This window comes from Rousettus aegyptiacus, unplaced genomic scaffold, assembly GCF_014176215.1.
Source record: "Rousettus aegyptiacus isolate mRouAeg1 unplaced genomic scaffold, mRouAeg1.p scaffold_m13_p_6, whole genome shotgun sequence".
Lineage (NCBI taxonomy): Eukaryota > Metazoa > Chordata > Mammalia > Chiroptera > Pteropodidae > Rousettus > Rousettus aegyptiacus.
In genome coordinates this window covers 24,123,741-24,136,404 of record NW_023416309.1, presented here as the reverse complement: position 1 = coordinate 24,136,404, position 12,664 = coordinate 24,123,741, and the positions used below count along the sequence as shown (strand labels likewise).

Genomic DNA, 12,664 nt, shown 5'->3' with positions numbered 1-12,664 from the left:
AAACTTTCATATTTCATGGAAACTGCAGGAGACACTTAGGTTCTGCTGTTTGGACTTCTTTCCATTTGTAATTTTTATGCTTCATTCGTAACTTGAAAAATAACAGTAATTCTTTTCTCATACTTAAGCACTGGCTCAAAGCTCAAATCTCTCTCTAAAACACACACACACACACACACACACACACACACACACAACTATTTTATAAATAGATAAGAAAGGGAGTAATGTGTAAAATAACAATAACCTCTAGATGGCATATAATTTGCCTAGATCTTGGTTTCTAAACATCACTAACCAATAAAAACAACAGAGATCTTTGGAAAAATAGTTGGCTCCAGGGCTAAATCAGGCACAATATAAATATGAACCTGGAAAATTTTGTGATACTAGAAAGCAAGGAAGTACTTACAAAAAAGGATGAGGATATGATGAAAAACACAGGAGCACAGGCACGTCCAACAGCCAAAGCTTATATAATTGAAAACAAAAGAAGAATGATAATGTTTTCATGATTTCATACTGATATTAATAATTAAGTGGGGGAAGAACTAACCACTGTTTCTTACAGAAAATTCCAATTAATAAATGTAGAAAATACAAAGAAAATAGAATATCACCATTAGAATACCACAGTAATAATTGCTACAGAGTCAATCCATCAATAGATACTGAAATTAGGAGGCAAAACTTTATCAAAAGAAACAGGGTATTTGCAAAGTCTCAATGTATCTCCTTCAAAGTAAGTATGTATTAATTATAAAGGAGAAAATAGAAAAAACCACAGTGGAAAAACCTGGCAGATGCCACCTAATCCAGCAGTCAAGGTCACCATCACTAGGAGCAAGATTTACTGACATCATGTACCTCTTGGGATATGATGCACTGAGAAATGCTCATTGCTTAAGTAGTAGGTGTCCTTCCCAAGAATGCAAAACTTTATTCCAATCATGAGAAAACATCACACAATCCCAAAAAGATTTTCTAGAAAACATCTGACCAGAATTGTTCAAAACTGTCAAGGTCGTGAAAGATAAGAAAAAACTGAGCAACAGTCTCAGACTGGAGGAGAGACCATTAAAAGCAGTGTGGATGCTGAATAACATCCCGGAACAGGAAAAAAGGACATCAGTGAAAAAACTGATGAGTTCAAAACAAAGTCTAAAATTTTGTCGATAGGATTATATCAATGCCAATTTCTTAGGTTTAATTATTTCTATATGCTTATAAAAAATGTTAACATTTAGAAGAGCTGAATGAAAGGCAGAAGAGAACTCTGTACTATATTTTCCAATCTATAAGTCTAAAGTTATGTCAAAATTAATAGCTAAAAATACAATTGAAAATAAATTTAAAAATATATAATACAATGGAACAAACTATAAAAATTATGTCCCTAGACTTACATTCTAGTCTGCATAATGTCATTAATTTGTGTGGGTTTTGACAAGTCACTTCCCTTCCCTGGGTCTCAGTTTCTTCTCTGAAAATGAGAGGAGGAGACTAGTCCTTAAGGTCCTATGATTAATTCTAAGAATCTTGCTCATTAGTTTAGGGATGAGAATGTTTCCAATACTCTCTACCCATTAGGTAATAATTTTAATTGATTTTCATTACAAAGTAACGTGTGGTCGTTATAGAGAATTGGAAAATTTAGGAATTTTATTTTGGAATATATTCTTCCAATTCTTTATGAATGTATGCATGTGTATGTGGTGTAATTTTCACAAAAAGATGATAAGAGTACATAATATTTTTTCTAACTTCATTGAAATGTAAATGACATATAAGAAACTTTACATATTTATAGTATACAATTTGGCAAAGTCTGACATATTTTTATACCAGTAAAACCATAAACACAATCAATGCAATGAACATATCCATCACCCCAAAGAGTTTCCTTGTATTTCTTTGTAGTCTCTCTACTGACCCTCAATGCCTTTCCTTTTACCCAACTCTTCACTCCTTTCTGAGGCAACGACTGATTTGCCCTAGCTATTACTACGAATCCCTTTGCAGTTTCCAAAATTTTATGTAAATAGAAACATAAACTATGTGCTTCTTTCATCTGATTTCTTCACTCAGCATAAGTATTGTGACATTTATCGATGTTGCTGCACATATCAAGACTTTATTCCTCGCTATTGCTGAGCAGTATTCTATTGTGTGGAACACAATTTGCTCATCTATTCACTTGTTGATGGACATTTGGCTTGTTTTCAGTTTGGGGCTGTTATGATGAGAGCTGCTAGGAATGCTTAAGTCTTTACTTGGACAAATACTTTCTTTTCTCTTGGGTAAATACCTAAGAATGGAATGGCTGAGTTGTGTTATAGACGTATATCTAACTTGTTAACTGCCAACCAGTTTTCTAAAGTGATTTTAACATTTTACATTGCCACAAAACCATGTATGAGACTTCCAGTTGCTTCACATCCTCAACAATTGGAATGGCCAACAACTTTAATTTTGGACATTTAGTGGGAGCATAGGAGCATCTCATTGTAGGTTTAAATTGCATGTCCCTGTAGACTAAAATCAGTAAGCCTTTTACAAGTACTTATTTGCCATTCGTATATCTTCTCTAATTAAGAGCCTGTTGAAATCTTGACTATTTTTAACTGAGGTTTTTCTCTTTCTATTATTGATTTGTAATTGATCTTTATATACTCTAGATATAGATATAAAATTTATAAATATTTTCTCCCAGTTTGTGTTTTGTCTTTTCATTTTCTTAAGTTTTTTATTTTGTTAAAATTCACTTTATAGATTTTTCTATTAGAGTTCATGATTTTTGGATCATATTAAAATCTTTGCAAACCCAAGGTCACTAAGATTTTGTGCTATTTTTCTTCTACAAGTTTGACAGTTTTACATTTGACAGTTTTATATTTGAAATTGACATCATCGATTTTGTGTTCATTCTCATATATGCATCGAAGTTATTTTTGGGCATATGAATATCAAATTATTGCAGTACCATTTCTTAAATCAGACTTTCTCTGATTTGATCGTCATAAAACCATTATACAAAAGTAGTGTCTATGTATTGATTATTTCTGAACTCTCTGTTTTGTTCCATTGATCTATTTACTTCTCTTAACTTATTACCACGCTGTCTTGGTTAGCAATATAATATATCTGATATCAGATTGCATTAGCCACTCAACGTTGTTCTTATTTTTGTAATTTGTTTTGACTATTCGAGGTCTTTGCATCTCCGTGTAAATTTTAAAATCAGTCTGTCAGCATCTACAGAAAAAAAAAAACCCTTCTGAGACCTCAATTTGAGTGTTGGATCTGTAGATCATTTTGAAGAAATTGGCATCTTAACAATATTGAGTCTTTCAAAACATGAACTACAGAATAGAATCATAGAAGCAACAAGATGTGAGGTAAAGGTATATGGCTTAGAGAGGAGCTGGGAGCAGGTAGATTAGAAGAAGCTGAATGAGAGCCAGACCTCCCACACCAAGGGACCATCAAGGGGAAGGCTTCCTTTGTGAGACCTCTTACCCCATGAGACCCAGCATTTAGACACTTGCCACACAGTGGACATCAGTGGCTAGGCAGTCAGTGTTAGCCAGAAAAGCAACAAGTAACAAAGAGAAAACAACCAATCAGTTAACTGAGAGACTCTTGTCCTCTTTCTCCTTTCTCCCTGTTCCAACACAATGAAGGGGTTCAAGCACAGAAGAAGGAGAAGAGGAGCCTAAATGAGTTCATTCTGTGCCTCCATGTGAGAATGGGAGACACAAAATATTCTCCGCCCTCCCCCCCACACACACACATACACATACACAGTACAGTCTCTATGATAAGGAACTATGTATGATAAGGAAAATTTTTGAATAAAATATGAGGTTGGAATTTAAAACAAATCAGATTTCTAATAGCCAATGACCAGGAAATTATGATTTTTTTTCCCTAAGATGTCATTAAGGGATTTGCTATCCAAGAGGAAAGGGAGATTTAACATGAGTCAATGGGGGATGTAACAACAGAAAATTAAAGCAGGCCAAGAAACCAGGTATACCTGGTTTAATGATGTCTCTATTAAATTAGTTGATTGAATATAAATAATAAACTTATCTAGATAAAACCTGTTAGAAAGACCTTCCTATCTGATGTTAGAACATCAAAAGTCTTCTAGGAGATCCCATCACTTGGGACCCTTTGCACTGGGTGGGAGGAAGCTGCTACAACACTCAAAGCAAGTGATCCTGCCGATTGAGAAGATTCATTTAAAACGCACTTGTTGGGCCCCTAGCTCCTTGAGAGTAAAGTGAAAAAGATTGGACTAAATACCCTCTGATCCTCTTAGCACTACTATTTTTGATTTTCCAAAATGTCCAATTTATATTTTCCTCTTACTTTTCAATATTTTAAATTTATCTCAAAAAAAATCATCCATCTGTTCCTCAAATACACCATGCCTGTGCATGCCTATGAACTTCTGTATATGTTGCTCTCTTGGCCTAGAACGCCTCTTTCCCACCTTCCACCTGGAAAACACCCCCCTTACCCTTCGAGATCAGATTCTGTGAATCATCCTCCCTCACTCCCCAGGAGGTGGGAATGACTGCCTGCCCTTCTCTGACTCTCACTGCACTCAGTTTATTCTTCCATAGTGAAGATTTAGAAAAGATACTGAGTTGTGTTTGCTGTCTTCTACCTAACCCATCTCTCCTTTAAGGAAAAAACCCAGCTTCCAGTCAGTTTCCAATCAAGTCTTCTGCATGCAAAACTTGGGTAATAGAAGAAAAAGAAAAGTAAAGGCAATCAGAGAGTCTAGGCCAATCTATATAATAAAGAAATAAATCTGAGAGATTTAACAAGAAAGGCTGTATGGGATAAGTTCTTGAGAGTTTGGGGGATTTGGGAGCAAAAGAAGAGAGAGCTTTCAACACATAGTGCTAGAATAATGCAAAAATGGTACCTCTATGCCATTAAAGCTACTGCAGGTATTAGTCATATGGGGAGGGGAGGAAGCAGATGTTTCGTTATGACATGTAAATGAGATTGCCTTTGGCAATCTTAAAGAATCTTAAAGAATCTTCCATAGGGTTGAAATGATTTTCAGTCATTCTACATTCAAACTATTTTGTCTTTGAATATGACCTTGTAGTGAGGCTAGGACTTTATGCTAGTGACATCTCTCTGGTAAATCTTAGCAACTTGTAATTATATTTTCATGATTGTTTTCGCCTCTCACTCATCCCCTCACCCCTGCCTCCAGACTCCCCTTGAGAGTAACAACTGTGCCTTATTTATTCCTTTCCCCTGCTCCAACCCAAATATATATATCATATAGAAAGATATATGATATAGATATAACATATCTAAATATATTAAAATATACATAGTATTCAGCTTACATTCCTATCCTTCCCTTAGAAGTATCCTTATCTCTTAGATAGGTATATATTAAATCTGGCATTTTTTTTAAAAGAAATACATTAACAGTAACACTCTCACAATTATTATAAGTATGTTAAATTAAGAGAGCATTGGGCATATGAAACCTGAATGTATACATCGCTTTAAATTATTAACCTAACTCATTTGGCATCATCCACATATCTGTCAGGCAAAGGTTAATAGAGAGTTTATGAAATTCGAAATGCAATTAAGTCTCACAGGAATCTCAGCTGAAGGCCATGGTAGTTTCTACGGCAACCAAAAGGCTCAGGCAAAAAGTGTGTGTGTGGGGGGGAGGGGAATTAATTTAAAGGCAAGACAAGCACGTAAATATAGCTCTTGTCTACCTTTTTTTCTGAGCTCCAACAAGTAATTTTTGATGCATTTAAATTATTATATACAAATGAAAGTGTAAATCAGATTGGTTTTTCACTTCCTAGAACTAAATACATTTTTACAAAATGTTTAAAGGCGATTCTAGTTTTTAAAAATGTATCACTTCTCAGAATATTCAGTTTAAGAAGTGTGTCAGGAATGAATGTCAAATTCTTCAGGAAAAACATAGGAAAGGAGATTAAAAGAACAGAACAAGATGTCCAGGATGATTAGAATATACTGTGAATGACCTTCTCAACACAGTTAATTAGGTTTTTGCTTATAATCTCAGAAGTTGCAATCAGGCCACAGGGAAAAAATATGGCCCCAAGCAGTCACGAATTTCATATCGTTGTATTAAAGGAGACTTTAGTGATCACATAGTTGCAAACCGTAATTTTATCGTCAAAAAGTACTTATTGTGAGAAATTTACCTAATTCCCTAATTTAGTCTAGGAAGCTAAATTCCAGCAAGCCACGGCTGGAATCCAAGACCCCTGACCACGGCTCACTCTGCATTCTATACGCCACTTTCTTCCCTTTCGCTTTTTTCTTATGTGCAAAATTTAGGAATGTTCATAACCATTTTCCTTCCCACGTATTTTCCAACTGTTGAATTACCTGATCTCTAGATTATTTCAGATGGTCTGATCTGTCTTGTGAAACCAGATGAATCTTATTTTGATACACTCCACCTAAGATCTTAACTTGGTAAATATTTGACAAGTAACTTCAAATTTGCTGTGAACACTGCTTTATGGAAGTTCTGCAATTACTCATCTGTTTTACACTGATAGTCCAGCCGCTCCATGTTCATCGGCAGCAACGGAGCACCTGTATGTGTCCCACGAAGTCTGTATAAGGAGATCCTGAAAGAGAGAAGAGGCCGAAAAATTTACGTAAGATTCACAAGATATTCAAATCCACGTCTTGAAAGGGAAATCTTACAAGTGGAAATCTTCCCTTTTAAAACTGTTTGGGCTGCATTTGTTGTGGTGTTTTGAGAAACTCAAGATTTTGCTACAGTAGAGGAGAATGAGTTTCAGAAAGAACTCTCTGTGATGACAGTGGTTGGAGTGAAAATTCCAGGCCCATGTGTCCAGATCCCTTCTTAGGAATCTCTCCCTACTGTCTTGTGATGGGTCAGCTCTGGTGAGGCTGGGCTGACCTGAAAAGCTTCTGCTCTCCACAGGGACAGGGGGCTTTTCATTAACACCAACATCACAGAATGTTTGCGATTGCTATGGGTTGGGATGGACCAATCCTTGCCCTAGTTAAACTGAGAGTCAGGAATAGAGAACAGCTAAAGGCTCTTGAGATATTCAGGAAACTCCTATTATGTAGCCTCACATTTTCATTCTTTAACCTCAAGTTATTCCTTTATAAGGGAAAGAAAGAAAATGAAATAAGGAAATACAGCTTTATAAATCAGCCAACACTGTTAAAACAGTAAACTTCTGCTACTCCCCTAAGGGTTGCATATAAGTAAAATATAAAATGTCTGATTTTGTTTCAAATAGATTGATTCGATAGTTGACAATTCATGATGACATTTCTGGGTCTCTACATATGTGTAAAAAGGATGCTTGGTGCAAATGAGAGGACAGGGGGCTGGATTATCTAATTCTCCAATCTCTAATATTCTGAGACCGAGAAATCAAAAGTACAGATCAGATTCTGTACTTATCTCTACAAACCACACTCTCTCTAAATGTCTGTCTTCTCATTCATGAAATGGAGATAATCCCAGGCGATTTAACTCAAAATGTTATTATGTAGATAAAATGAGATTGTAATTATAAGTTTCGATTCATTTTGTAACTTACCTTGGGCATAGCAGCCACTGTGTTTGCCCTGACTCTACATCCTTCTAAGGAACACTTACCCATCTGCAGCCTCTACTAAATAGGCGGCCATATTTTTCCATGTGGCCATATCTATTTTCACATGCCCACTCAACCCCAGCTAATGGAAAGGACTGCCACTCCAAAGCCTGGGCTAAAACCTGTGTGGTGTTGCTTAAAATAATAAACTGGATCACTCAGACTAACTTTCCAAGAAATTTGAACCAGGAAACATGGGGGAAAAGATAGCATGTGAGTAGTGGGAACTGTAGCTAAAAGGTTTGAATGGACTGAGCAAGGTCAAGTTACAAGAAGCAGAAAAATAAGGGAGGAGTCAGTTGGTAGCAGGATAGAAAAGAAACCTAAGAAGGGTAGAGCAAAACACTAGAATGGAGACCCAGGAGCTGCTGTCACTAGGGCGCCCCTAAAAGTTGCTGAAAACATTCCCCAAATCTTGTTTATCCCCTATCCTGAATAGTTCTCTATATCTCTCCCACTGCCACCCTGGTCCATTATTATGAAAATTAGTTAATCAATTGATTGGTTAATTGATTACTATTACTCATACACATATGACTCAACGTTTTGATTATGAGTTTTATTTGAACAAAAATCAACTCAAATTGGGCAGTGCCAAACCAGTAGTGGTTAGAAGAGTTCCACCAACAGGAGCTCAGGAAGAGACTTTTACAGAGTAAAGAAAGAATCAAAGTAAGACAATTATTGATTGGCTATAGCTTAAAGTTTAGTTGGTTGTTTGTAATTGGTTGTTCTAAGAGTTTTGATTTCATAATTTTGAGGCATTTACAGGCTTATTTTAAGTTTGCTTATGTAGGCTGCCACAGCATTAGAGCCATATAAGTCTAATGGTGTCCTTGGTTAATTAATTTAACAACTCCTCCCTTTTTGGTCATCCTCTTATACCTGAGAGGGTGACCAAAACTTTGTTCTCAGAGATGTTCTGGGTCACCATCAGAGTTAAATGCTCTTGTCACATTGAGAAACTCATAAATTATAATTTCAGATCTGTGGAAGAATTGTTTTTATGTTCAGCTCATTGTTTATCTTGATTCTGTTTCTCCAAGCACAGTGAGACCATCCACTGTACTGCCGATAGCTGTGAACATGCATTTAAGATCTTTGAGAGCACATAGGACAGCAGAGGGACTACAATGATAACTATTAGAAGGATAATAACAAAAGACTTCAGTATGCTGATTAGCCTGGGCCCCCATGAACCAACCAGTTGATATCGAATAAAGCAAAGATTGTACATGAAGGGGTATCAACCTGTTTTAGCTAAGTGTCTTGTTCATAATACCAGAGGTATTGATGCAGATACATCATGGGGTATTTGCTATGGGACAGACTCCTCCTTGTTCAACTAGCTAGTAAGGAATCTGAAGCAATGGTTTAAAATCACCTTGACAAGAAAATACAGGGACTTTAGTTGTGTAGCTATGGCCTTAGCAGTAGATTCAGAGATAATTGCCAAAGTTAAGAAGTATTGTCTTCCCACCCATTAACAGAGAGAAGAAGTAAGTAGCGAAAAAAAGCAAAAGGAATAAAAGTTTCAAATTGACATGAAATGCTTAATCCATGATCTTGAGAGAGCTGTCCATCATAAGACGCCATCTGCTTCTGGGGAGAAAACTTAGTAAATTTTAATTTTAGATCTCCAGCTAGTGTGCAGTTCTAATGGTCTGGACTATCTGTATTTAACTGGGGAATGTGGACCCAAATTTCAAGTCCTGTAAGTTTGGCTGCTGTCTGAGTAGTGAGGAGGGCCTGATGTGATCACTTCAAAGGAGGTTCAAAGTCAGTCTTTGTTCTTAGTGATTCCAAGTAAGAAGGATGGGAGAAAATTGGAAACGTTAGTCTGGAGAGTTGTAGCCAGACATATGAAGAAACTAGAACTCAGGATCCAGTTCAACTTACAGGTATATAAGAAAATAGCAAGGATGATGAACAGGACTAGATTTTGATATCCATGGGTTGTGTTATAATTTTCTACTGAACACAATTTTTCCTCTATAATCACTCTCACTTCTATCAAAGGTAATAACAGTAAGACTATTTTGTTTGCAAAACAAGTCCAGTCTCATTAAACATGGCCTGATTAATTGCATAAGTGTAGCAAGAATAGTGATTGACCATATAGACTCCTTTTAAATCTGCTTTGCTGGAACTTTTCATAAGGAATCACAGATTGAACATTTAAAAGTCTCTCTAGGCTAAGAAGCTAAGCTAAGAATTCATCATTAGACTTCACCTGGAATACCTATAGATATGAATGAATTCTTCTCCTGTTGAGGTTCCCAAATATCCTGAGATCCTGGGTCTGCCAGGCAGTGACCTTCCTTACTGACCTGGTAAAGCTGCCTGGAAGCTTATATGCAAGGTACTAGGCTGGTTTTCCCAAAGGGCTTTATTGGCTCCATAAAGTCAATCTTAGTTCCTTAAAACTGTCTGATTCCATTTGATTTTATGCATATTCTCAAATATGACATTCTAGTCAAAACTTTGGTAATATAACCAATGTTTCCCATTGTATACTCTTATAAGGAGAACAGATTGGTGTTGAACTTATGCAAATCACTATATTGCCATGAAAATAAGAATACTCAGTAAGTTTCTAAATTCTGGAGGGATCAAGTAGGGAGAATAAGTAAATGTCAATTCTGTTTACAGAACAGACTTGAAAAAATTACTGTGAGTCATAAATAGCTTAAGAGAAAAAAGAAAAGATTTTCCTAAACATGAAAAAATAAAACATTAAGGAATCATCAATGTTTCAAAGAAAAAATTATTTAAAAAATTATAACCATCCTCATCAATTTACTCAATTCTGTATTATTAATTCTTGTTCTGCTTAAATACAGTTTTTCCGATTAGTTCTGGAAATTCTTAACCAGTTCAGTTTTACGATCTTAAAGTTATCCAAAACCTGTATAGAGTACCCGTCATGGTCCTTCCCATGAATCTCTGCAAAAGCCTCAGTTAAACAATAAATGTCTCTAAATGACAAGACTTTAAAATGGTAATGGTTAAAGGTTCAGTGAGAGTACATTGGATAAGGAAACGTAGTTATTTCTGTGGCATATGATAATTTAGATAATAATTGGACAATGAGAATATTGACAAATTTCTAGAAACTGAACAATTTCTGGAATACCTATATGAATAACATACTATATCCATTCACATATAACCTAAGAAGGCTCATCATCACATTTTGTTTTGTTTTTTTTAGGTGAGGCAACCCTTGGTTGACCTCACAGATTGCAAGGATCTTGTCAGCTTATAATCCCTTATTTTTTATTTTTTATGCCTACAGCACCTGGGCTTCCTATGTGGTCTCCCATCCAACTACTAACCAGGCCCGACCCTGCTTAGCTTCTGAGATCAGACGGGATTGGGCTCGTTAGGGTAGGATGGCTGTAGACTCATCATCACTTCTTACTTGACAATGCCTCCCACATAGTTTAACATACCCAATAAACCTAATTAGTTTAACATCTTTCATTACACAGTGAGAGACAAATCCTTTGAGATTTTCCAGGGACCCTCTGGGAAATCGCAAAGTTACTTTGAGGTCAAAAAGACTCTATTTAGAATTTGATTTGGGGAAGTTGCCAAAATGTCAAAAGGTTTGAACAGTTGATTAAATAGAACCTCAGATCATCATGAAATAATACTTAATTAGCTATTTAAAGTGATAATAGAAGATTTTGAAGGCAAATATAGATGGTTACATGTTGTGAATGAAACTTAGCTCTTTTACTATTGGGAAGACTGGGTTTTCTTAAGTAATCAAAGACTCGATAAAGAAAATATGAAGCACAGTAAATTATTTTGGTAAGACATAAAACATTTACTTTCCAGGTAGATTGCCCAAAAGGTTTAAAAAAAAAAAAAAAAAAAAAAAAAGGATGTCTTTCACAATCTCTTATCAAGAACAGACCAAAAGTTCAAACAAAAAACTTTGTTCTTTTAACAGAGAGAAAACCAAATTCTAATTTTGTGCCAGTGTACTTTTGATATTAAAATTCATTCTTTGGCAACCACTGGCTTATTCTCTTCATCTATGGGTCTGTTTCTGTTGTTTATTCATTTATTTTGTTTTGATTTTTTTTTTTTTAGATTCCACATATAAAAGAGATCATAAGGTATTTGTCTTTCTCCATCTGACTTATTTCTCTTAGCATAATGCCCTCTAGGCCCATCCATGTTGTCACAAATGACAAAATTTTTTATGGTTGAAAAAAGAAATACACACACACACACACATTTATATATATATTCAATGTATATATACACATATATTGCTTTCTATGGTGGCTACACTAATTTACAAACCCACCAATAGTGTACAAGTTTCCTTTTTCTCCACACTTTCATCAGCACTTATTATTTATTGATTTATTAATGATAGTCATTCTGACAGGTGTAAAATGATATCTCATTGTGATTTTAATTTGCATTTCTCTGATGATTACTGATGTCGAGCATCTTTTCTTATTTCTACTGACCATTTGTATGTCCTCTTGGGAAAAATATCTATTCAGGTCCTCTGCCCACTTTTTAATTGGATTGTTTGGGGTTTTTTGGTGTTAAGTTGTATGTGTTCTTTATATATTTTGGCTATTAACCCACACATTAACTTCATTGAATGTATCATTTGCGAATATCTTCTCCCACTCAATCAATAAGCTGTCTTTTCATTTTGTTGATGGTTTCCTTCACTGTGCAAAAATTCTTTAATTTGATAGAGTCCCATTTGTTGATTTTTCCTTTTGTCGTCCTTGCCCAAGAAGACATATCCAAAAGGATATTGCTGAAAGCAATGTCAAAGAGTTTAGTGCCTATGTTTTCTTCTAGAAGTTTTATGGTTTCAGATTTAATATTTAAGTCTTGAATCTATTTTGAGTTTATTTTTGTATATGATATTAAAAAAGTGGTTCAATTTTTTTTTTTGCATATATGTCCAGTTTTGCCAATATCACTTACTGAAGAGACTA

General features: G+C 35.3%; 1 long non-coding RNA gene and 1 pseudogene across 1 annotated transcript in view; both read right to left on the bottom strand.

The window, feature by feature from the left end:
* Window positions 1–264: 264 nt before the first annotated feature.
* LOC107501479 overlaps window positions 265–12,664 on the bottom strand; it is a 32,681-nt gene continuing 20,281 nt past the window's right edge. Inside the window, exons 2-3 of the long non-coding RNA XR_001594777.2 lie at window positions 6,421–6,668; window positions 265–471 (exon numbers count right to left, since the gene is read on the bottom strand). This is a non-coding gene — a long non-coding RNA (uncharacterized LOC107501479). The remainder of the gene's footprint in view (window positions 472–6,420; window positions 6,669–12,664) is intronic.
* LOC118604853 lies at window positions 10,972–11,089 on the bottom strand (annotated as a pseudogene).